This window comes from Rhinolophus hipposideros, assembly GCF_964194185.1.
Source record: "Rhinolophus hipposideros genome assembly, chromosome: 22".
Taxonomy (NCBI): Eukaryota; Metazoa; Chordata; class Mammalia; order Chiroptera; family Rhinolophidae; genus Rhinolophus; species Rhinolophus hipposideros.
In genome coordinates, this window is record NC_138068.1 from 20,364,591 (window position 1) to 20,387,671 (window position 23,081).

At 37.8% G+C, this 23,081-nt stretch overlaps 1 protein-coding gene across 10 annotated transcripts in view; it reads left to right on the forward strand.

Annotated features, from left to right (window-relative positions):
• The first annotated feature begins 1,444 nt into the window (after nucleotides 1–1,444).
• NCOA6 (nuclear receptor coactivator 6) overlaps nucleotides 1,445–23,081 on the forward strand; it is an 86,508-nt gene continuing 64,871 nt past the window's right edge. For 5 of the 10 annotated variants that reach the window (XM_081034145.1, XM_081034151.1, XM_081034153.1 and 2 more), the window contains exons 1-2: nucleotides 1,445–1,639; nucleotides 15,824–15,901. The gene's annotated coding sequence lies outside the window, so the exon portion shown is untranslated. Of the gene's footprint in view, nucleotides 1,640–8,959; nucleotides 8,981–15,823; nucleotides 15,902–23,081 lie in introns of those variants that run through there. The other 5 variants (XM_081034148.1, XM_081034152.1, XM_081034154.1 and 2 more) reach the window with 3 other exon arrangements.

The following is a 23,081-nucleotide window of genomic DNA, read 5'->3' on the forward strand; positions in this document are numbered from 1 at the left end:
TTGTAAATCCTTTTGGTGTTCCTTTCATAGGCTCAAAGGTCTAAGGTGACCCTTGTGGCCGCGTGTAGTTCTCTTTATTTTTCTCTGCCCTTTTGGGCCCAGCACTTAGTGCCAGGATTCCTACATACAACAAATATTTATTGAGAGCCTCCTCTGTGCCAGGCACTGTGTTATGTGCTGAGGAAACAGCAGTAAACAAAATGGATAAAGTCTCTCTTCTTATGGAGTCCACAGTCCAGTCAGTGGTAAAGACGGAATAGACAACTTAGTACCTCCTATCGAGAACAAGCAAGAGAAACTGCCTGGGGAGTGGTCAGGGAAGGTGCTCTTGGGGAAGAAACGTGTGAGCTGGTATCTGAGGGCTGATGAGTTATCTAGCAGGGAGAGCATTTTAAGCTGAAGGTCAGCATGTGCCAGTGTCCTGAGAAGGGGGAAATGCAATATATGAAGGAGGTCACTGTAGTTGAGTCCAGACAAGGGAAAAGGGCCCTGAGATAAGTCTGGAGATGTGGGAAGAACAACAGTAAGACATCTATTTCGTCTTTACCTTAAGAGCAGTGTGGAACCATCAAATAGTTTCAAACAGGGGAGGGACTAGATCAGATTTCTGACTTACCGACATTGCTCTGACAGCAGGGTGGAGAATAGATTGGAGGGGAGCCAAGCACACAGTGTGTGCTCAATAAATATTTGTGGAATGAAAGACTCCTTTTCTTAGATGATACCAGTATTCTTGAGCTTTGCAATCAGTTTACAATCCATCTGCTCGTCTTCTGTCTTCTGTGATGCTTCTGTGATAACAGACCCTTAATCCCCGTTTTACAGCTGATGAAGCTGAGGTTCAGAGACAAAGAAAATCACATAGCTACCAAGAGTGAAAGCCACATCTGAATCCAGGCCTGTATGACAGACATCAGGTCCGGTGCTAGAGAGGCCTCCCTACATTTGAGGAGCAGGGAGGGCACCTACTGAGCTTGCTGGGGTGATGGTGATGGGAAAAGACAGAGAAGGACTTATCGGCAAATGATAATAAAGGCTAAAGGTTATCTTTATCACCATATGACACAATGTGTCAGGCATTGTACCAAGTGCTTTCCATGCCTTCCTCATTTCCTCTTTGGTATTATCATCCCCATATTTCAGATGGGTCAACTGAGGCTTGGTGAACTGACTTGCCCAAGAACACTCAGCCAGAGGACTCCTAAAGGGCTGCACAGTGACTCTGAAGTGGGGGCAGGTGCCACTTGAGATATTGCAGTGCCAGGAGACAGAGAGATCCACCCGGCCCGGGCCCTAAGGTTTGCACCCAAGTGAGCCGGTGCGCGCTCCGCCTCGCGCGCTCGGGGACGTTTGGTCACGTGGCCAGCCCCACCCACCCCTAGTCCGCCCCGCCCCGCCCCCTCCCGCACTCCCTCCCTCTCTCCCTCCCTCCCCCTCCCTCCCCGGCCCGGTCCGGCCCATCCCCCTCCCCGCCGGCTCCCTGAGGCCCTGCCGGGTCGGGCTGCTGGCGGCCGGGCGCCGACGGCCGGATAGACGGGCGCACGCGAGGACGGACGGACGCACTCACGGAGGGCCGCGGGCACGGACGGCCCGGGCCGGTGCTCCGAGGCCCGCCCGGGAGGGCTGGGGCCGCGCTCAGGTGAGGTGACGGCGACGCTGGCCCGTAAGGGGTGGGCCCGCCGGGCGTCCACGGTCCCGGCCCGGCTGGCGACGCTGGAAGGAAACGCCGCCCGGGCCTGGCGCGGGAAAATGGCGCCGGCTGGCCGTGCGGCACGGCTTCTGTGCGGGCCTGGCCGGGAGCCGCCCCGCCCGCCCGCCGTGCTCGTGTCCCCGTCGCCATGTTGGGGAGCGGGCCCCGGGCCTGCGGGCGGGGGCGCTGGAGGGAGCGGAGGCCCGGCCGGGTTGAAGAGGGTGTCGGACGCCGGGTCTGGGGCGTTGAGGGAGTGCAGGGCCGGCCGGGGTCTGCAGGGGGTGGCGTTCCAGGTCCGAGGAACTGGCGGGAGCCGGACGTGGGGTCGTGGCCAGGGTCGTGGACTAGGGATACTAGGTCCAAACGGAACCGGGGTCGGGGTCTGTGGGACTTGGGTGAGCAGGACCTGGAAGTGGGTTAGGCTGTGGGTGGTGTTCAGGACCCCAGGGCAGGTAGGACCCCGGAGGGGCGTGGGGTCCGACTTCAGGCTGTCAGGGCTGTGGCACTTGTTTGGGTGAAGAGGAAGGGGTTGATTAGGAATGGGGGCTCTTTGGGTACAGACGCAGGTATCAGATTGGGGCAGTCCTTGGAGTCGCGGGGCTGAATTACAAGACCGTATAATTCCTACGGGCCTGAGGACATAGGTGCCCCCAGGATTATCCACTCTCTATGGGGGGGTGGAGGTGCAACAAAAAGGGAAGAGTTTGATAAGGAAGAGAAAAAAGGGAGACCGCGATTGTGTGCAGGAGCTGGCCAGCAAACGGGGTGCAGAGAGTGGAACTGGTTGGCAAAAAGAGAAAGCCTCCATCAACTTGGAGAGTTGGTGTGTGTCTTTAAAAGGAGGGACCGGGCTGTTTATGGGCGGTGACCCAAGGTGTCTTCCCTGGAAGGGGACAGCCCACTGTTTTAAGAGCTGGGTCACCTGGGGAGGTCACCAGAAAGAAGTTATTGAAGAAGTTAAGTAAGAATGGTGAAGAAGGAATGAATGTGTAAAAACGACAGAGGCCTTAGAGATCATGTAATGATTTCAGGTGATGTAGTGATTTTAGCTGAGACATGGAAAGGTAAAGTTGACTTCTCAAGATCTTTAGTAGCAGAGGGGGTTACTGGAACTCAGGTCGCTGCCTCATTCAACATACTCCTGCCTTAGAGGAATTTGCTAGCTGGGAGAAAATGTTAAAAAGTCAAGCATGGTAGTTTATATCAAAGAACTCTTAATTTATTTTGTTTCTGTAATGAATTTGTCACTTCAAAGACTCAGAGGGATACAAAAAATTGTATAGGTAACCAGCTATTTGATAATTTCTATTACAGCCCACCTCCATTTGTGCAAAGAAGTTAACTTCAGGGCCCTTTTGACTTCTAACTTTCTCGAGTTTTAAGAGATGCTCCTCGTCTAGGTGTTTACTGTACAGCAAAGGGCCACACACACACACACACACACACACACACAACTAAAAACAAAACAAAACAGTGAACAATGGTAGAGATCCAAGATCTCTATCATGATCAAGCTAATTGAAGTTTGATCACAATAGAGAAGAGTTCAAAGTTTACATGGGTTATGGGAGCGTTCTGAGGGAAGCTATGCAAATCAGTCATGAGACATTATAGGGCTCCCATATAATCAAAAAGGACTTTCAACAAAAAGGTTGTGAGGACATTCATAGCAATAAGATTTTCAATATATACTCAATATGTATATACCATCCATATATAAAGCAACATGATCCATTTGTTCTGAGTCTTTCTAATGCAGGAAGGCCTAACTTTGTGGGTACCATGGGGGGATGGAGGGAGGAGAGGGAGAGGGGTGTCAAAGGTGAGACTGAGAAGGTTGGTCAGAATCTGGTTGTGAAGGACTTTGCTAAGGAGTTTGAACTGGATCCTTAGCTGATAGGCATTCAAGGTCTTCAAGGAGGGGACTGGATGATGTGGTTTAATTTTTAGGAGATAAATGGATATTCTTCAGGAGGGTGGACTGGAGAGCAGGGAAGAAGTAATGAGGGCTTGAACAAAGGCAGAGGCTTTGAACATTGAACAGCATTAGAATTTTCAGGTGTTGATAATTGACATTGTGAGTGATGAGAAAGGGAATTTCTCAGATTTTTAGTGTGGGATAGTGGCTGTCAAAGAGGTTAAAAAAATATAAAAGGAAAATGAGGTGAGAATTGTCACAGATAATAAGAAAGATGTATTTTGGTAGAGTCATAACGACTTTTGGAAACCATTGCAAAGCTGTCAAATGCAGTGTAGTTTTTGCTTGAGGAAATCAGAGGTAAGTGTTAGCAGACAAAAGGCAGGGAAAGACAGAGAAAATATTCCTAGAGTGTAGGGAAATCACAGCTGCCTATGTTAGGGGTCCTCAAACTATGGCCCATAGGTCAGATCTAGCCTACCACCTGTTTATGTAAATAAAGTTTTATTGGAACACTGGCACACTCTAACATATTGTCTTTGGCTGCTTTGACACTACCAATGGATGAGTTGAGTGGTTGTGACAGAAAATATATAGCTCACAAAGCTAAAATATTTACGATCTGACCCTTACCAAAGATGTTTGCCAGTTCCTGATCTATGTGTCTGCATGTGGATGTTCAACTTCTGGTTTGCCATCCAGTTCCTATACGATAGAGAAAAACCATCTAGGCTCTGTCTTTCTGCCTGGGTCCCCCATACTCTGTATACCTGAGACATGACATAGACCCCTGAATATTTTATATTGGTCAGTGATGCCAAGGTCTGTTTTGGGGTCTGCTGTGTGGCAACTGTGATAGTGCCAGGTTTTCAGAGCTTAGACCATGCTGGGACTTGTTTTGCCATTTTTCTATGGGGTTGTCTTTTTCAAAAGATTATATTTTCTGATTATTAATCCTTTGTTGGTTACATGTATTACAGGTGTCATTTTCCAGTTTGTTGCTGATCTTTTTAATCTCTTTAAGTTCTCTTGTTAAAAAGTCCTGAATTTTAATAAAGTCGAATTTATCAATCTTTTCCTCTCCCAAGATTTTAAAGTTATTCTTATATTATCTTCTTGAGTCTCTACTGATTTATTTTTGATTTAGATCAAATTGGCTCTTGTGTATGGTGTGAGTTAGGGCTCAGTTTCATTTTTTCCCCCTTATGTATAATTAGTTATCCCAGCACCATTTATTGAATGGTCTCTGTTTTCAAATTGTGAGCTCTTTCAGTGGAGTCTGAGGTCCTAATTCCAGCTCCACTGCTTGCTAATTGTGTGACATTGGACAAGTTGTCTCAGTTTCCTCATCTTTAAAGTAGGATAATAGTATCTATCTCATAGGATCATTGTGAGGATTGAGTTAATTCATGTAACATGTAGAACAGTGTGGCACCTAGAAAATACTTGATAATGTTAGCTGTTATTTAGTACATTGTTCATTTCAGATTCCCAGCACTAAGCTGAGAGTCAATATACTGAACAGTCGAAGAATTAATTTGGTTTTCAGGTCAAAACAGTGGTTGAGACCAGGCTAAGTACTGCAGGAGATGCTTCCAGGTGGTTGATTAGTTTTAGTAGCTGTTGTCTTAGCCTATTTGCTGTGATGGAACTTCTTCAACACTTCTTTTACAGAGAACTTCTGTAGCAAAAGATGCAGCCTGTGGTTGAATTTGACCTGCAGACACCTTTTGTTTGGTTCATACAATCTTCTTAATGTCTTAAAAATTTGTACAAATTTCAGATTTGTCAACACCAAGCCCATATTCTCTCATAGGACTACATTAAAAGCCAAAGCTTTTAAGTGGGTTGTGTGTTTCCTGGTTTTCTATGCAGTCCTCACTACTCACTTGCTTTGCTCATTTACTTTTTTCACTCTGTAGGCATTTAATTTTCTGGTTTTTACTTTACTGAGGTTTTAAATATTATCTCTCCTAAATCAGTAAATGATTGGGATAGGGTCAAAATGGCCAGAAATTGACAGATGAGTTTGTGGGCAGGTAAAAAAATCTATTTCTAAGGCTGACTCATACTTGATCATAATGAATGAAATAATTGAAATTAAAAGATGAGGTGAAATTCAGTTCAAAGCACTGGCTATTTAGGCATCTACTATATGCTGGGTACTACATTAGAAATTGCCACATTGGTGATAGAAAATAAAATTAGTTGGCCAGTTTTATGAAATAGTAGAGAAGAGCTCTTTGTACTTGTGACGTAGAGCTGTTTTCCAAGAAAGCAGTTGGATTACAGAGAGGAAATTTAGGAATTCATTAATTTGTCACACATTTATTGAGTCCTACCATGTACATTGGTCTAGAACTCTGTAGGACACAAAGATGAATCTAGCCAAGGTTTAAGGGTCGTGTGGAATGTATGTAATGTGTGATAGAGCTGGGATAATCGAGAATGCTACCTGAAAGGTGGCCTTTGAGTGGGGCTGCCGAGAATGGTTAGGATCATAATATTTGGAGATGAGACAGTTTTTTGCACACTGAGTGAAAGCAAGATTGTAAAAATGGGTGTTTAGGAGATAGTGAAGAGTCCAGTTTGGCTGAAGAACAACATGGTAATAGGGTTGTTGTTGGAGTTATGGTTGGAAATGGAGGTTGAACGACCACAACAACAATAATAATAGTAGTAGCTCACACTTTTTGCACTATTTGCCAGAAAATGTGCCAAGCATTTTATACATATTTCATTTAAACCTCATAACAACCCTTTGAGATAAGCAGTTTTGTATCCCTTTTTATAGATAAAGAAACTGAGGAATAGAACTAACAATTGATGGAGAAAGAGCTTGAGTCCAGGCAGTCCAATTCCAAAGCTTGTGTTCTTAGTCTCTGCGTACTGTACAACCTAATCATGGAAGGCTTGGAATCCTTTTTCAAATTGGGAAGTTTAGACTTAATCGACTAAGTAATGGGGAGTCCGCGAAAATTTTTGGTCATATGGTGACATAATTAAAACTGTACATTAAGAAAGTAAGCTTGGTCGTGAAGTGTAGGAACAGCGTGGAGAGAAGGGAGAGATGTGAATTAGTTTCCCTCTCCCTCTTCACTAGATTGGGTGCTCCTTGAAGGCTGGGCCTGTGTTTGTTCCTCTTTCCCTCTGGCCCCAGTGCCTATCTAGTGTGTTGTCTGGCACATTTATTTATTTTTAAAAATGTAATCTTTTTCTAAGTCACCTTATTCTAAAAAGATTTAAGGCAGCTGTCTAGGAGCTTAGTGAGCATTTACTGAGTTAATTAATAAACGACTAGAGGTATATATAAATATGTGCCTAAAGGGAGTACTATGGCTTTGTTGGGGGGAGTAATGCAGCCCTAGAATTTGGTGATAAACTATATTTTATATATACGAGTAAATTCTATAAAGCAAAAGGCCAGAGCCACATCTTCTTTGATTTGTGGAGAACTGTGTATTCTATGGCAGACTATTAATGATGAATTAATATTAACTATGTCAGTTAAATAGCTGAGCTCAGAAACAGTAGAATGGTGGTTGCAAGGGGCTAGAAGGTGGGGCAAATGGGGAGATGTTGATCAAAGCGTGCAAACTTCCAGTTACAAGATGAATACGTTCCTGGGAATCTAATGTGACAGCATGGTGACCATAGCAAAGTATTATACACTTGAAAGTTGCTAAGAGAGTAGATCTTAAATGTTCTCATCAAACACACACACACACACACACACACACACACACACACACACACACACACACACAATGGTAGTTAGTGAGGTGATGGATGTGGATGTATTAACTAACCTTGTTGTTATACTTGTTATATATTTCTCCATATGTGCATTGTCCATCTTAAACTTATACAATGTTGTATTCATTATATCTCAATAAAGCTGGGGGGGGAAGCTATGTCAGTTAATACTGTTACTGATCACTGAATTCAGAGGGTATTTATACTTCAAATAGGTATTTAGGATTGTATTTAGCATTAACCAGCTGCAAATCCCCCCTTCCACACACACAAAGGAGGCAAAGAAAGTTCCCATTAACCAGCTCCTTTACTGATATTGAACCATTGAATATGAAACTGATATTAGTTCCATAGTTCCATTTATGTACATTTTCTAAAAATCAGACAGCAGCTGTCTCTCAGATGAAGAAATAGTTGCAAATTTGTGAATGAAATTCCTGTTTTGGATTTTACTAAGGGAAATTATTCATTAGGTTAAGTCCTTTGCCATAATTTTAAATGTTGTATTGAAATAAGGTTGCTCCTTCTATAAAATACAGACTTTAAAAATTCAAACACTTGGAGAAATTCAAAGACACTGTGGTTAATTACCAAATACCAGTAAAGGTGACAAGGTAGGCACACCAGCATCTGCCCAGATTCAGATCAATAGGCCCTAAATAATAGATTTGTTAAACATTCTTCCTCATTGTAGATATTAGTTAGCAGCAGTGTGTGCATATGCATGCACGCATATATCAGTGTGAAATATATTGATATAACTAATATAAGTAAAGTTGAATCTAGGAATGCTTTCTAAAGAAAATGAGCCTTTAACTGAGTTCTTTAAGGTGTAATTCTGCAGTGGTATGTGGAGATGACTCGGAAGCACTGAGATTAGAATAAGTAAGTGTGGAGAGAAATTTGATTAGTTTAGTCAGTACATGTTGCCTGCCTACCAGCATTGAGAGACATATACAGTGGATGAGTAATTAGTTTCTGCCTTTCAGGAAACTAATTCATCTGGGGAAGTGATGTGAACAAATCAAAAGAGGGGAAAAAAGAGGGGAAAGGGTGGTTTAAATGAGATAGTGAATACTGTGGGAATTCAGGAGAGATCACTTCCATTTAGAGGATCAGGGAAGGCTTCATGGAGAAGGTGGTGGATTCCTTTTCTAGGTGTAGTCACAAACTGGGTGGCTTAAAACACCAATCATTCTCTCACAGTTCTTGAGGCTAGAACCTGAATTCAAGGTGTCAGCAGGGCCATGTTCCCTCTGAGACATAGGGGACACAATTCAACCCATGACAGGCGACATGATACAGAGATGATACAGAGGTACTAAATTAAAATTTATTAAATAAAAGAGTTAGATTGCAACAAGTTAAGGAGAGAAGAAACGGAATAATGGACATAGAAATAAGGAATATTTAGGAAATGAAATAATGAGAAATCTGGTTTGCTGGTGTGTTGGAGAGGTGGAGAGATTAAAGCCAAAGTAGTTTCTTGGGGCCCTAGATGCCAGATCTAGGACATTGAAATGTTTCCGAGTGGGAGCAAGATTGCACTGCAGAATTTTGAAATGGTGGATAACTGATTCAAGCCTTAGGGAGATTTTGTGATCTGGTAATCATGGGTAAGTGGACACCCTAAAGAAAAGCAGATGGTTGATTATTTAACACACCCAGCTTCCCTCATTTGCTTATGCCAGTAATTTTTCACCAGGACAGCCAAGAAATCCCTCTTACATAAAAAGCAAAACCAAAAATAAAACAACAAAAACACCACAACAGCAAACTTTGAGGGTTTTCTTAGCCTCCTGGTCAGTCATCTGTGGGTATTGAGGTACGTCAGCTTTTTAAGGTCTCTATTCAAAAGCATCTCCATGGATTTCAGTAGTAATCATGTTGCTTTTTATTTTCTTTCATATTTTAAAATCACCTCTTTGATTTTTCTCTGAACACTTTTCAGTTTTTCCATGTCTTTTTAAAACATCTGACTAATGGAAAGAATTGAGGAAGATTCTGTACTATACAAGCCAATGATACATTCTTTTTCTTTGCCCTTTTAATGATATTAGGTTGGTGCAAAAATAATTGCAAAAACCGCAATTACTTTTGCACCAACCTAATAGTTATGTTGGCTTTTTGTCTGCAGTAGGACTGTATTCAAATTGTGAATACTCATTTAGATTGTGGTTAACAGTAGTCCTCAGGTGCTTTTTCTTATTGTGCCTATGCAGTTCTTCCTGAGTCTAGATTTGCATTGTACATATTTTTTCTAAGAGTATGTTTACTCATGAAATTTTTAAAATTGTGTTTAAATATTACAGACAAATAAGCACATAACTTCCTAGTCATTTTTATATGCGTATAGTCTTTCAAAGTTTAATGCGTATAGTTTTTATTGTCTTTTTTCATTTAGCAATATATTGATGCATTTTTCCACTTGTATATATAGTTATCTTTTTTCATGGGTACATACTCACCAAAGTTTAAATACTCTTTGGTTATTTGGCATTTGGGTGATTTTGAGTTTGTTTTTATTTTTGGTTTGCAATTCTAAATTGTACTGCTGTAACTAACATCTCTTTGTATATCTTTTTCCCCCCAGTTTTTTTATTAGAGTGTTTTTCCTAAAATGATTTAATTAAGTCTAAAGATACCACTTTTTAGCAATATTGTCAGAGTATTCTTTAGAGCAACTACCAATTTACATTGCCACTAGCTGTTAGTTAATATTGGATTTCATAATTTTATTTCGTCCAGTATAATAGTTGTACTTCACAGTTTGGGAGGGGCTATACTTTAAAGTTTTATTATAAAGATTTCAAATATACCAAAAAAACCCCACCAGAAGTAGCACACTAAACACCCTTTTACCCATCTCCTATATTCAGCTTGTTGCCATATGCTTAATAAATACACTTATTATGTTAAATCTTTTTAAAATAAAGGCATCATGGTACTGTGCCTTAAATATTTTAGCATCCATCTCTTACAAATAAGGACATTCTCCTACGTAATCAGAATACCATTATCACATCTAACAAAATTTATCAGTAGGTGGTATATTTAAGTTTCTCCAATTGTCTCCAAAATGTTTGAAGTGAAATCAAATTAAGGGCCATTCATTGCATTTGCATGTTATTATTTTTGTTTGTTTTTTTGTGTTGTTTTTTTTAACTGCAACAATTCCCATTTCTTGTTTGTGCCCTCACCTTTTTTTTTTTTTATAGCATTGATTAGTTGAGACCAGAGCAGTTTTCTTGTTGAATGTCCCACATTCTGGATTTATCTGATTGTTTTCTTTGTGACATTTATCTTGTTCCTTTATTCCTTGTATTTCCCTAAATTGGAAGGTTTAAAGAATTGATTAGATTCTAAAGAAATGGTTAGATGCTAAAGACTTGATTAAATTCTAGTTAAACATTTTGGTAAAAATAATAAATATTCTTCATGTTGAATGATATCACAAGGTACGGAAATGTCTGGTTGTCCCACTATTGATAGTAACTTTGATGACACAGTTATGGTTGTGATTGCTAGATCTGTCCATTGTGAAGTTGCACTTTCTTTCTTTTGTGACTAGCAAATATGTTTTTAATTTTTATCAAGAATGAGCATTTTTTCAATTTTCTTTGAACTAATTTTCATATCATTGGACCAGTTTTTCAGTGTAGATTTAGTGTTTTTCTTTTAAATTTGTACTATGCATTTAAAATTTTTATTCAGTATAACAAAGAATGGTGCATTGTTATAACAGATAAATTGCAAATAAAGCTAAAATAAAATATAATTTAACCAAAAACAATGGTACAGATTGTGAATATATAATGGGGCATTTCTTCGACAGGATCTCGTGATTAAGACATGTTTGCTTTTTGAAAAAAAAAAACATTCTAAGCAGACAAACCTAAAATACATAAAGCTATTGAATCAAAAGCTTATTTTTCTTTTTGAAATACAACTAAATCTTAAACTCATAAAAGTTGTTTTACGTACCTACACAAAAAATACCCAGAATTTTCTTTTTATTCCTTGTCCTCTGAGTGTTTCATTTGGTTGTTTTTTAATACACCAATCTTTTTTCTAAAAAAAAAGATTTTATTGGGGAAGGGGAACAGGAGTTTATTGGGGAACAGTGTGTACTTCCAGGACTTTTTTCCAAGTCAAGTTCTTGTCCTTTCAGTCTTAGTTGTGGAGGGCGCAGCTCAGCTCCAGGTCCAGTTGCTGTTGATAGTTGCAGGGGCCACAGCCCCACCATCCCTTGCAGGAGTCAAAACCGGCAACCTTGTGGTTGAGAGGATGCGTTCCAACCAACTGAGCCATCCGGGAGCTCCGTGGCAGCTCAGCTCAAAGTGCTGTGTTCAATCTTAGTTGCAGGGTCGGAGCCCACCATCCCTTGTGGGACTGGAGGAGTTGAACTGGCAGCCTTGTGGTTGAGAGGCTGCTGGTCCATGTGGGAATCGAACCGACAGCCTTTGGATTTAGGAGCACAGAGCTCCAACCGCCTGAGCCACCGGGCCGGCCCTACACCAATCTTTTAAATAACTTTTTTCTGTCATTCCTATTAAAGATTTTTTTCTTATCCATTTCTTTTTTGTTTTACTCAAATAGTAGTTTCTTTTCAAACCACAAAAGCAGTATAGGCTAATTGAAACAACTGAGCATCATTTGAGATGCATGAAGAAAAAGCCTACCACCCATCCTCCAGTTCCTATCCTGCAAACTACCCAAGTGTATAGCCTAGTGTTTCTGCTGTATTATTCTCTATGCTCTTAGAAACACAGATATATATATACTGATTCATTTTCTCTTATTACATAAGATTATCATGATGCCATATGTATTCTACGACTTCTACTTTTTTACTTTATCGCATATCATGTATTTTCTTCTATGTCATTAGATAGATATCTAATTCCTTTTTCCAGCTGCATAATATTCCATTTACATAAGTTTCAGACATTCAGGTCGTTTCTGATTTTTTTCCCCCATCACAAGCATAGACATCCTTGTGTGTATACTTTTAAGAAATGGAGCTTTTACTTATGCAGGATGAATTCCCAAATATTGGCTAAAGGATAAGCTTATTTCAGTATTATGAACTGCCAGGTTATTTTCCATAAAGGTTGTTGCAGTTCTTATTCCCACTGGCATTGGATAACAAGTATTTTTTTATTTATTTTTTTAGTTTTTGCCAATCAACTGGGTGAAAAGTGTTTTCTTGTTTAATTTTACTGTCCCCTGACCATTGATAAATTGCATGTATTCGTCAGACATTTGCATTCCCTATTCCACAAATCACCTTTTCCAGTCCTTATTTTTCTCTTGCATTGTTAATTTTAATGTTTATTTTTTACTTTTTAATCAATCTGCAGGTGCTTTTGTGTATTTGGGATAATCCCTTTTGTCATATGGTGCAAAAATATATTTTCCCAGTCCCATTTGGCTTTTGACTTCACAGTTTCTTTTGGCAGACTATTTTAATTTTTACTTAATCATGTCTGTTGATCTTTTTCTTTATGACTTCCAGGTTATCACTACCTCACTGAAGTTAATAATTCTTCTAAATTTTATTTCTATATTTTTGTTTTGTTATTATTGCTTTTTTAGCCTTAATTTTGTTTTTCTCTTTTTTTTTTTTTTTGCAACTTGGGCAGATATTTGTTTTTTAATATTAATGAACCTGTTTATCTTGCCATTGAGTTTCCTTTTATGATAAAAATATCTCTTTTTCATTGTTAGGCATAAGCATAGTATCAGATTTTCTAATTTTTAAATGATATGAAACTTTGAAGAAAATGCCTTTCTAGTTGTTCCAAGTCATTTTGAATGCTATACCTGTGTTTGAAAATATCATCATAAGGATAATTGTATTCATTTAATGCAGTTCTGTCTGCAAGTTTGCTAAGTTTATTTTTTGTGTCTTTAATAATGACGAAATGGTAGCTATAGGACTTGAAAGCTGATCTTAGGACTTCATTGTTTGATTTAAAAAGTGACAATTATAAGAGCATAAAGCAAAAAAAAAAAAATCCTGACAACACTGTCATTATGAATATGTTAAGATCCTGTAGAAGAAACACTGGCAGACTCTTAGAGTGATGGTTTAAGGACTTCTTTAATTTAGAACCCAAGTCTCATGATTTAACTATTGTTAGAAATTTAATAGAGGAAGAAAGCCATTATTCTTAGATAAAGTTATCTTCCATCATCATATTGCAAGACAACATTCATGATCATTGTATATATACTTTATAGTTCTTTTAAAATTAAGTATTTCATTTGTAAAGAAGTGTCACATAAGAAATTAAAGACTTCCCTACTAAGAAGCTTTGGACAAATTTTTCACTCAAGATTCAATTTTTTCATCTGTTCCATAAGGGTATTGGACCAGATTATTGCCAAGGCCTCTTTAGTTCTTACTCTGCTCAGATTCTTGGAAAGTTATTTTTAGGCAATTTTTTATTAGTTCCTAAATTGTAGGATTTGGTCAACTTTTCAATGTTACTTGTATATTTAGAGCATGGATTAAAAGACTGGTACTCCAAACATTTATTTTTTTTTATTGTAGCTTTATTATGATCGAAAGAACATGGTAGTGTTCATAATTAGAACATTATGAACAAAGTAGTTTTTCTCTAAATTTTACTTTATACACATACTGTGGTATCGAACAAGGTGGGAAAAATCTCATTGAGCCTCTGATTTATTCTTTTGGTTTGTAATGTACATGATTAAATTATTAACTATATCTGTTAGGATGAGTATTAGTTTTAGGAGTCTCAGATTTCATATTTCACTAATTTACCTTTCGTTTCTTACACTAAAATGTCAGGATTGAAGTTTAAGAGTTAATGTTAATATTCCCTAATCTCTTAAATTGTCTGTTATCCTTACCAAGAGCAAACTAGTGTTCCAGTATTGAAATGCCAGGCTCCGTGACAGGTTTTATTGATCCTTTCAGGGAACTAAATTTCTGTGATTTTGCTAGAGGTTTGCATAAATTTTCCCTTGGAATCCTGGACTTGGGAACAGGAAGCATGTACTAGTTCTATAAGAACCTCATGAGAGGTTCTGAAAGGATCCTCATGAGAGGGAGGATTGGATTGGATATTGCTTCAGTTGTGCCGTGGCAAATTGTCTTTGCCAGTTCACATTTGGCCGTTTATTTAGACACTTCTAAAATTCCTTGTAAGTTATCCTGAAATATTTAAAGCTATGTGGTAAAAAGGTCAACTTAATTTCTTAAGTACTGTAAGTGTAATATCCAGTCTTAGGTTTATAAGGCAGATACCCTAGGAATTCAAGGATCCTTATTTTACAAAGCTACTTAAAACATTTGAATAGAGATATTCATTTGTTAAAGTGAAAGCATATAGAATAATAATTAAAATTCCTGATAAATAGTCCTTGAGTCTTTTTAAGCCTAGAAGGAACCTGAGATTCTGTTTAGCTCTAGCTTAGTGATTCATTTTATAATTTAGGAATCTTAGGCCCAGAGAGGTTGTGTCCTGCCCCAAATCGTACAACTTTATGGGAAGATCATGACTAGAACTCGGGGCACACCCTGCCATGCTCAGCCTAGCTCTGTTTCTATTCTATTACCCTGTATTTCATTATCATAATTAATGCTAGGCTATTCTCCAGATCACCTAGTTGATTTTACTACTAATCATTTGACATTTGCCTTATAGAAAATATTTTAAAAAGTGGATATTGAGGTTAGGAAATCGTTGCATGGGCATTAGGCTTTATTTAATTTAATTTCCTTATGTGAATGGTGCAGCAGCTGCGATGGGGAAGTTATGAACCCAGGACATCTGTGTTTTCCATTTATTTGTTTGCTTGTTTGTTTTTTACAGTTGTCATTTGTAATAAAATATTTTTCAGAGTATGAGAGAGTAAATGTTAAATTAAAAAGTATAATCAGCATATTTACAGTTTTACAGAAAGAATAGGAAAATAACAAGAAAGACTAAATCTGTAACTAACTACATATGTGATCTATGTAGTTCACTATGTAGTCCACTATGTAGGGGCAAATCATGTAACCTCTGTGGGACACTGTTTCTCCTCCCTACTTAATTAGAATCCTTCAGGGGTTCTGTTTAGGACAACTGTATCTGTTTTTTAATATTTGTTAATTGAAGTCACATACATAATGCAAAGTACACAGATCATAAGGGTAATTAATTATAAAATGAGCACTCTTGTGTAATCACTACTGATATATTTTGAAAAACCTTCCATGGCGATTATGATAAGCTTTCCTTGTTTAAAAAAACAAAAACACCCTGGATTTGAGACTATAGATAATCTCATGCCTTTTACAACTCTTTCCAGAGTGAAATTGGCAGAAACAGTGGTAGAAATGAATTTGGGCAGTCAGCAAAATTTACATTGAATAGGTTTATTGGACTTTCTTCTGATCTCTCTCTTCTTCCTCTTTGCTTTTTTGCCTTTCTGTTTAGGTCCTGGATGGAATGGAGAGGGGTCCTACTGAACCTTTAACTATCTTTTCTGAGAGTGGTCAAAGAGTTCTTAAACAGGTCTGTTGATTCTATAGAACACAAATGCAAGTTTGATTTATTTAAAGACTTGATTTCTACTTAACAAAGGATTGAATTATAAATAGACTTTACTTTTTAAAAAAGGAGTGTTGATCTCAATGTCTGTAGAGTATTTTGCTTTGGCAAGCTTATTTGGATGGACCCAAAGTGACTGAATTAAGATCTGCTTAATAGAAAAGTAGTTGAGTCATGTCTTTATCAGTTATGTTGGATGTATGTAATATAGAAGAATTCTTTATTGGTTAATGGAAAGTACCAAGAAAAGAGGAAAAGATCAGTATCTCAGTTGCCCATGATTCTGGAGGGGAATAGAGGCATGGATAAATCCAAGAAAGAAATATTTATTTGGCCCTCTTTCTGATGTTCTCAGAATTCATAACATTGGGGGGAAAAAAATCAAAGCTACCTTGCAAGTCTCTGATTCAGAGAAGGGCAAGTGTACATCTCTATACCTCTCTCATCACCATGAATAAACTTGATATTTACTCAGACAGATAAAAACTCGAGCTCTGTGATTTCCCAAACTTATCTTCACATTCAAATCACCTATAGACCTTGGCAAACCACTGATGCCTTTGTCTCCCTCCCTTCTTCCCCCCCACCCCCCACTCACCCATTGTGATTTAATTAGCCTAGAGGTATGGCCTGGGCGTTGTGGAATTTTTAAAAGTTTCTTAGGTGATTCTAAAATGCAGACAAGTTTGGGTACTCCTGCTCTACCTGGTTAAATCAGATCTGGCCATTATTCAACTTGTGACTTTTTTTTTTGCATAAATATATTAATAAGTGGATAAATATTTTGATTTGAGAATCCTGCACTTTAAACCTAAGTTCTTACTAGAATGTAAGCTCCATAAAAGCACGTACCATGTCTATATTTTCTTCACCATTCTGTCTTTAGCGTTTAGAACAATACCTGACATACATTGCGTAAATATTTGTTGCATGAGTGAATGAACCTGTCAGTCTCTAGTGAGCTGAGAGGATGCTTTTACCTGAGACTCAAGTGGTCTGAGATACAGAGTGGGGTGGTGATGAAGAGCCTGCAGAATCCCACTGCCTGGGCTCAGATCAGGGCTCTGCCACTTACTGCAAGCTGTATGACCTTAAGCAAGTTTCTTCTCAGTGCCTCAGTTTCCTCGTTTTTCAAATGGGGGTAATATAATCTACTTCATAGGGCTCTTGGGGGACCAATTGAGTTAATAATGCGAAGTGCTCAGAACAGCGCCTGACACATTCTTACATTCTGTAAGTTTTAGCTACTGTAGAATTCAGGAAGCCCTTGCTTCTCTGCAGTTTGGGTAATTTATCTGTAGAATACTGTTTGAGGACTAAGGCAGAATAATGGAATCAGCTGTATTAGATGTAGTTAAAGAAAGTTTGACAAAGAAAGTGATTTTTTTGTCAACTTAATGAGGTATAATTTACATGTAATAAAATGCATCCATTTAGTGTGAAACATGTTTTGTTAAGTTTTGACAGTATATTTATTAGTTTATAGTATGTATTATGAAACAACCACCACAACCAAGATACAGAAAATTTCCATCTCCCTAAAATGTTTCTTATACTCCTTTGTAGTCTGTGTCTCCCAGAGCCCCACCTATACTATATTGCTTTGCATTTTCTAGAATTTTATATAAATGCATTCATACATTATATTGTCTTTTGTGTTTAGCTTCTTTTACTCAGTATAATGATTTTGATAATTATCCATGTTGTTGCATGCATTAGTAGTTCATTCCTTTTTAATTTTTAATTCTTAGTAGTGTTTTGTGGCATGGATATAAGATGTTTGGTTATCCATTCACCTGTGATGAACATTAGAATTGTTTCCAGTTTTGATGATTGTGAATACAGTTGCTATAAGCATTTTTGTACAAGTCTTTGTGTAGACATGTTTTCATTTATTTGGGGGTAAATCCATAGCAGTAGAATTGCTGAGTTGTATGGTACAGTATCTAACTTTTTAAGAAACTGCCAAAGAGTATTAAAGGAAATAAATATACAGCAGGATTTCCAAGGAGACTATTACTTATTTCTTGTTGCATAAAAAATTAACATAAATTTAGCAGCTTAATACAATACACCTTTATTATGGCACATTTTCCACAGCTTAGGTGGGTCATCTGTTTCAGGGCCTCTTATAGGCAGCATTCAAGGTGCCAGCCAGGGATGTTGCCACAAATGGCGAGATTTCATTCTTTTTATAACTACGTGATATTCCATTGTATATATGTACCGTATCTTCTTTATCCACTCGTCTGTTGATGGACATTTAGGTTACGTCCACATCTTGATTATTGCAAATAATGCTGCAGTGAACATAGGGGTGCATATATTTTTTTTAATTAATGTTTTGGATTTCTTCAGATAAATACCCAGAAGTGGAATTGCTGGGTCATGTGGTAGTTCTGTTTTGAATTTTTTGAGGAATCTCTGTTCTGTTTTCCTTAATGACAGTACCAGTTTACAATCCCACCAGCAGGGCAGGAGGGTTCCCTTTTCTTCACATCCTCGCCAGCACTTGTTGATGCTTTATTGATGATGGCCATTCTGACAGGTGTGAGGTGATAGCTCATTGTGGTTTTAATTTGCATTTCCCTGATGATTAGTGATTTGAGCATCTTTTTTCATATGTCTGTCGGCCACGCGTATGTCCTCTGGAGAGATGATCTATTCAGTTTCCCTGCCCATTTTTAAATTGGATTGTTCGGGTTTTTTTGGTGTTGTTGTATGAGTTCTTTATATATTTTGGATATTAATCCCTTATCGGATGTATCGTTGGCGAATATCTTCTCCCATTCAGTAGGTTATCTGTTCATTTTGCTAATGGTTTTCTTTGCGGTGTAAAAACATTTTAGTTTGATGTAGTCTCATTGGTTTATTTTTTCTTTTGTTTCCCTTGTCTGAGGAGACATATCCAAAAAAAAAATGTTGTTAAGAGTGATGTCAAAGAGTTTATTGCCTATGTTTTCTTCTAGGAGTTTTATAGTTTTCTTTCTTTCTTTCTTTTTTTTTAAAGATTTTATTGGGGAAGGGGAACAGGACTTTATTGGGGTACAGTGTGTACTTTCAGGCCTTTTTTTCCAAGTCAAGTTGTTGTCCTTTCAATCTAAGTTGTGGAAGGTGCTGTTCAGTTGTTCAGCTTCAAGTTGTTGTCCTTTCAGTCTTAGTTGTGGAGGGCGCAGCTCAGCTCCAGGTCCAGTTGCCGTTGCTAGTTGCAGGGGGCACAGCCCACCATCCCTTGCGGGAGTCAAACCGGCAACCTTGTGGTTGAGAGGACGCACTCCAACTGAGCCATAGAGGAGGCAGCTCAGCTCAAGGTGCCATATTCAATCTTAGTTGCAGGGGGCTGAGCCCATCATCCCTTGCAGGATTCGGAGGAGTTGAACCGGCAACCTTGTGATTGAGAGCCCACTGGCCCATGTGGGAATCAAACCGGCAACCTTTGGAGTTAGGAGCACAGAGCTCCAACCGCCTGAGCCACTGGGCCCAGTTTTATTTCTTACATTTATGTTTAATCCATTTTGAATTTATTTTTGTATGTGGTATAAGAAGTGGTCTAGTTTCATTTTTTTCTTTTTTGCATATATCTCTCCAGTTTTCTCAACACCATGGTGTTGAAGAGATTATCTCATTGTATACACTTGCTTCCTTTGTCAAAAATTAATTAAGCATACAGGCATGGGTTTGTTTCTAGGCTCTTTATTCTGTTCCATTGATCTATATGTCTGTCTTTATGCCAGCTAGTACCATGCTGTTTTGATTACTAGAGTCTTGTAGAGTTTGAAATCAGGTAGCATGATACCTCCAACTTTGTTCTTTTTTCTTAAGATTGCTTTGGTTATTCAAGGTCTTTTGTGGTTCCATATAAATGTTAGGGTTGTTTTAGTTCTGTGAAAAATGCCATTGGTATTTTGATAGGGATTGTACTGAATCTGTAGATTGCTTTGGAAAGTATGGGCATTTTATAACAATGTTAATTCTTCCTTTCCACGAGCAAAGTATATTCTTCCATTTATTTGTATCCTCTTCAATTTCTTTCTTCGGTGTCTTAGAGTTTTCCAAGTACAGGTCTTTTATCTTCTTGGTTAAATTTATTCCTGGGTATTTTATTTGTTTTGATGCAACTGTAAGTGAGATTTTTCCTTAGTTTCTCTTTCTGATAGTTCATTATTGGTATATAAAAATGCAACCAATTTCTAAATATTAATTTTGTATCCTGCTACTTTACTGAATTCATTTATTAGTTTTAATAGTTTTTCTGGTGGAATCTTTAGGGTTCTCTCTATATAGTATCATGTAACCTGCAAATAATAACAGTTTTACTTCTTCCTTTCTAATTTAGATGTTGTCTGTTCAAATGTTTTCCCCCAAAAAAATCTTTTGCCCATTTTTTAATGGGTTGTTTATCTTATTACTGATTTCCTTTGTCTTTTTACTTTGTCTTTCCTTTGTCTTATTACTTATTTCCTTTGTCTTTCCTTTGTCTTATTACTTATTTCCTTTGTCTTTTCCCTGTGTGTATATAAACGTACACACAATTAAGAAAATTGAAATACTGACTGCAGTTTTATATTCTTTTTATATTTTAAAATATGAACATTTTCCATGGTGTTAAATATTCTTGAAAATATGAATTTTAATGGAGAAGCAATATTTGAATACATTTAAATTATTTAAATCACTTCTTGTTGAATCCTCAACTAGCTCCCAGTTTTCACTATTAATAATTTTTTTTAATTGGGGAATATTGGGGAACAATGTGTTTTTCCAGGGCCCATGAACTCCATGTTAAGTCATTGTTTTCTGTCTAGTTGTGGAGGGTGAGCTCATTGGCCATGTGGGAATCGAACCAGCGACCTTGGTGTTATGAGCACTGCACTCTAACCACGGAGCAAACCAGCCACCCACTGGTGGCTCAGCTCTGAGCCAACTGTCTGCCCACCAGTGGCTCAGCTCCAAGCTCAAGCTGTTGTTTTCAATCTAGTTGTGGAAGGCGCAGCTCACTGGCCCATGTGGGAGTTGAACCGGCAACCTTGGTGTTCTGAGCACTGCTCTCTAGCCACTGACAAAACCTGCCGCCCCTATTAATATTTTTATGAACATCTTTGAATGTAAGTCTTTATTTCATTATGTTAGGTTCCTAGATGTTAATATTATAGTTGAGATGTTAAGGAGAATGAATATTTTTAAACAAACTGTGAATGTTGATGTATTTCATTGTATCTTTGCCACAATTGAGTTGCCACAATTTTATTTTAAAAATCTTTGCCAATTTGATATTGGAAGAAAGGCATATTTCATTTTGCTTTTCTTTGATTACTTATGAAATGTAACAATCTTTTAATTTTTTGATGATCTTTATTTCTAATTGTATAGATTGTCCATTTGGGGGGGTCAGTTTTTCTGTTGGGATGTTAATGTTTTCCTGGATTTTTAAGAATGCTTTAAATATCAAGTTTATTAACTTTTTGTCATTTACAAATATAATTCACAACTTGCATTTTGCCTTTTTACTCCTGAGTACTTTGACCTGCAATTTTTTTAAAAAAAATAATAAAATTACATAATCAAACCTATATTTGCTTTAGCTCTTCAGTCCATGAACTGATAAGTATATTTGAATATATATCCACTGTAAGATTCATTTTTTATATTTAACTCTTTAGCTAGAATTTTTTAGTGTAAATACACTGTTGCTATGGTCTGAACGTTTGTGTCCCCCCAAAATTCATACATTAAGATCCTAATGCCCAGTGTGATGTAGGAAGTGGGCCTTTTTGTAGGCATCTGATTCATGAGGGTGGACCTCTCATGACTGAGATTAGTGCTACTGTAAGAGGAACCACACAGCGCTCCCTAACCCCTTCCACCCCGGGAGGACATAGTGAGAAATTGGCGGTCTACATCCTAGAAGAGGGTCTTCACCAGAACCTCACCATTCAGGCACAATGATTTTGGACTTGTCAGCCTCCAGATCTATGAGGAATAAATTTCTGTTGTTTATAAGCCACCCAGTTTGTGGTATTTTGTTACAGCAGCTCGAACAAACTAAGACAATTGTGAAATGAGAATTTAATAAAAGATTTTTCAAAGTACTCAACCAATTTGTCCTAAACTATAAAACAAAATCATACTCACCCAAAAAACATGACACAACATTCAGTAATGAACAATCAGAAGAGGACTAAAGAAGAAGAAAAGTCATCCACGGCCACCCACAAAATGGAACAGTGTTTGCAAATCATGTATCTGATAAGGGATTTGTATCTCAGATATAGCAAGAATTCTTACAACTCAATAATAAAGACAGATATCCCAATTAAAAAATTGACAAAGGATTTGAATAGATATTTCTTAAAAGGAAGTATACCAGTGGCCAAGAAACATGAAAATATGCTTAACGCCATTAGCCATCAGGGAAATGCCAATCAATCAAAACCACAATGAGATAACCCTTCATACTAAGATGGCTGTAATCAGAAAGATAATAATAAATGCTGTTGAGGATGTGGAAAATTGTAACTCTTGGACCCTGCTGGTGGGAATGTAAAATGGTATAACTGATTTGGAAAACAGTCTGGCAATTCCTCAAAAGGTTAAACATAGAGATAATGTATGACCCAGCAATTTCGTTCCTAGGTGTATGTATGTGTATGAGGGCATAAATACCCAAGAGAAATGAAAACATCACATAAAAACTTGTACACAAATATTCTTAGCAGCATTATTCATAATAGTGAAAAGTAGAAACAACCCAAATATCTATCAGCTGATGAATAAATGGATAAATAAATGTGGTTTTTCCATACAAAGCATATTATTTGGTAATTTAAAAAAATGAAGTACTGTTACTTGTTAATACCTTGAAAAAATTATGTAAGTGAAAGAAGCCAGTCATAAAAGACCACTTATTGTATGGTTCCTATTATACGTATGTCTAGAGTGGACTAATGCTCTTTATCCTTTAAGGGGATGTGGAGCCGTTAACCCATTAAATTAATGCCAACATATTAGCAAAATTGTTCACAGAACCCAGATGAAGACGATGATTAATAGTTCATCTTTATTTTGTACCTTATAGATATTCTTTTTCAAAATTATTTTTTAAATAGTATTTGGTACTAATCATATTTATAACAATTATTTAAAC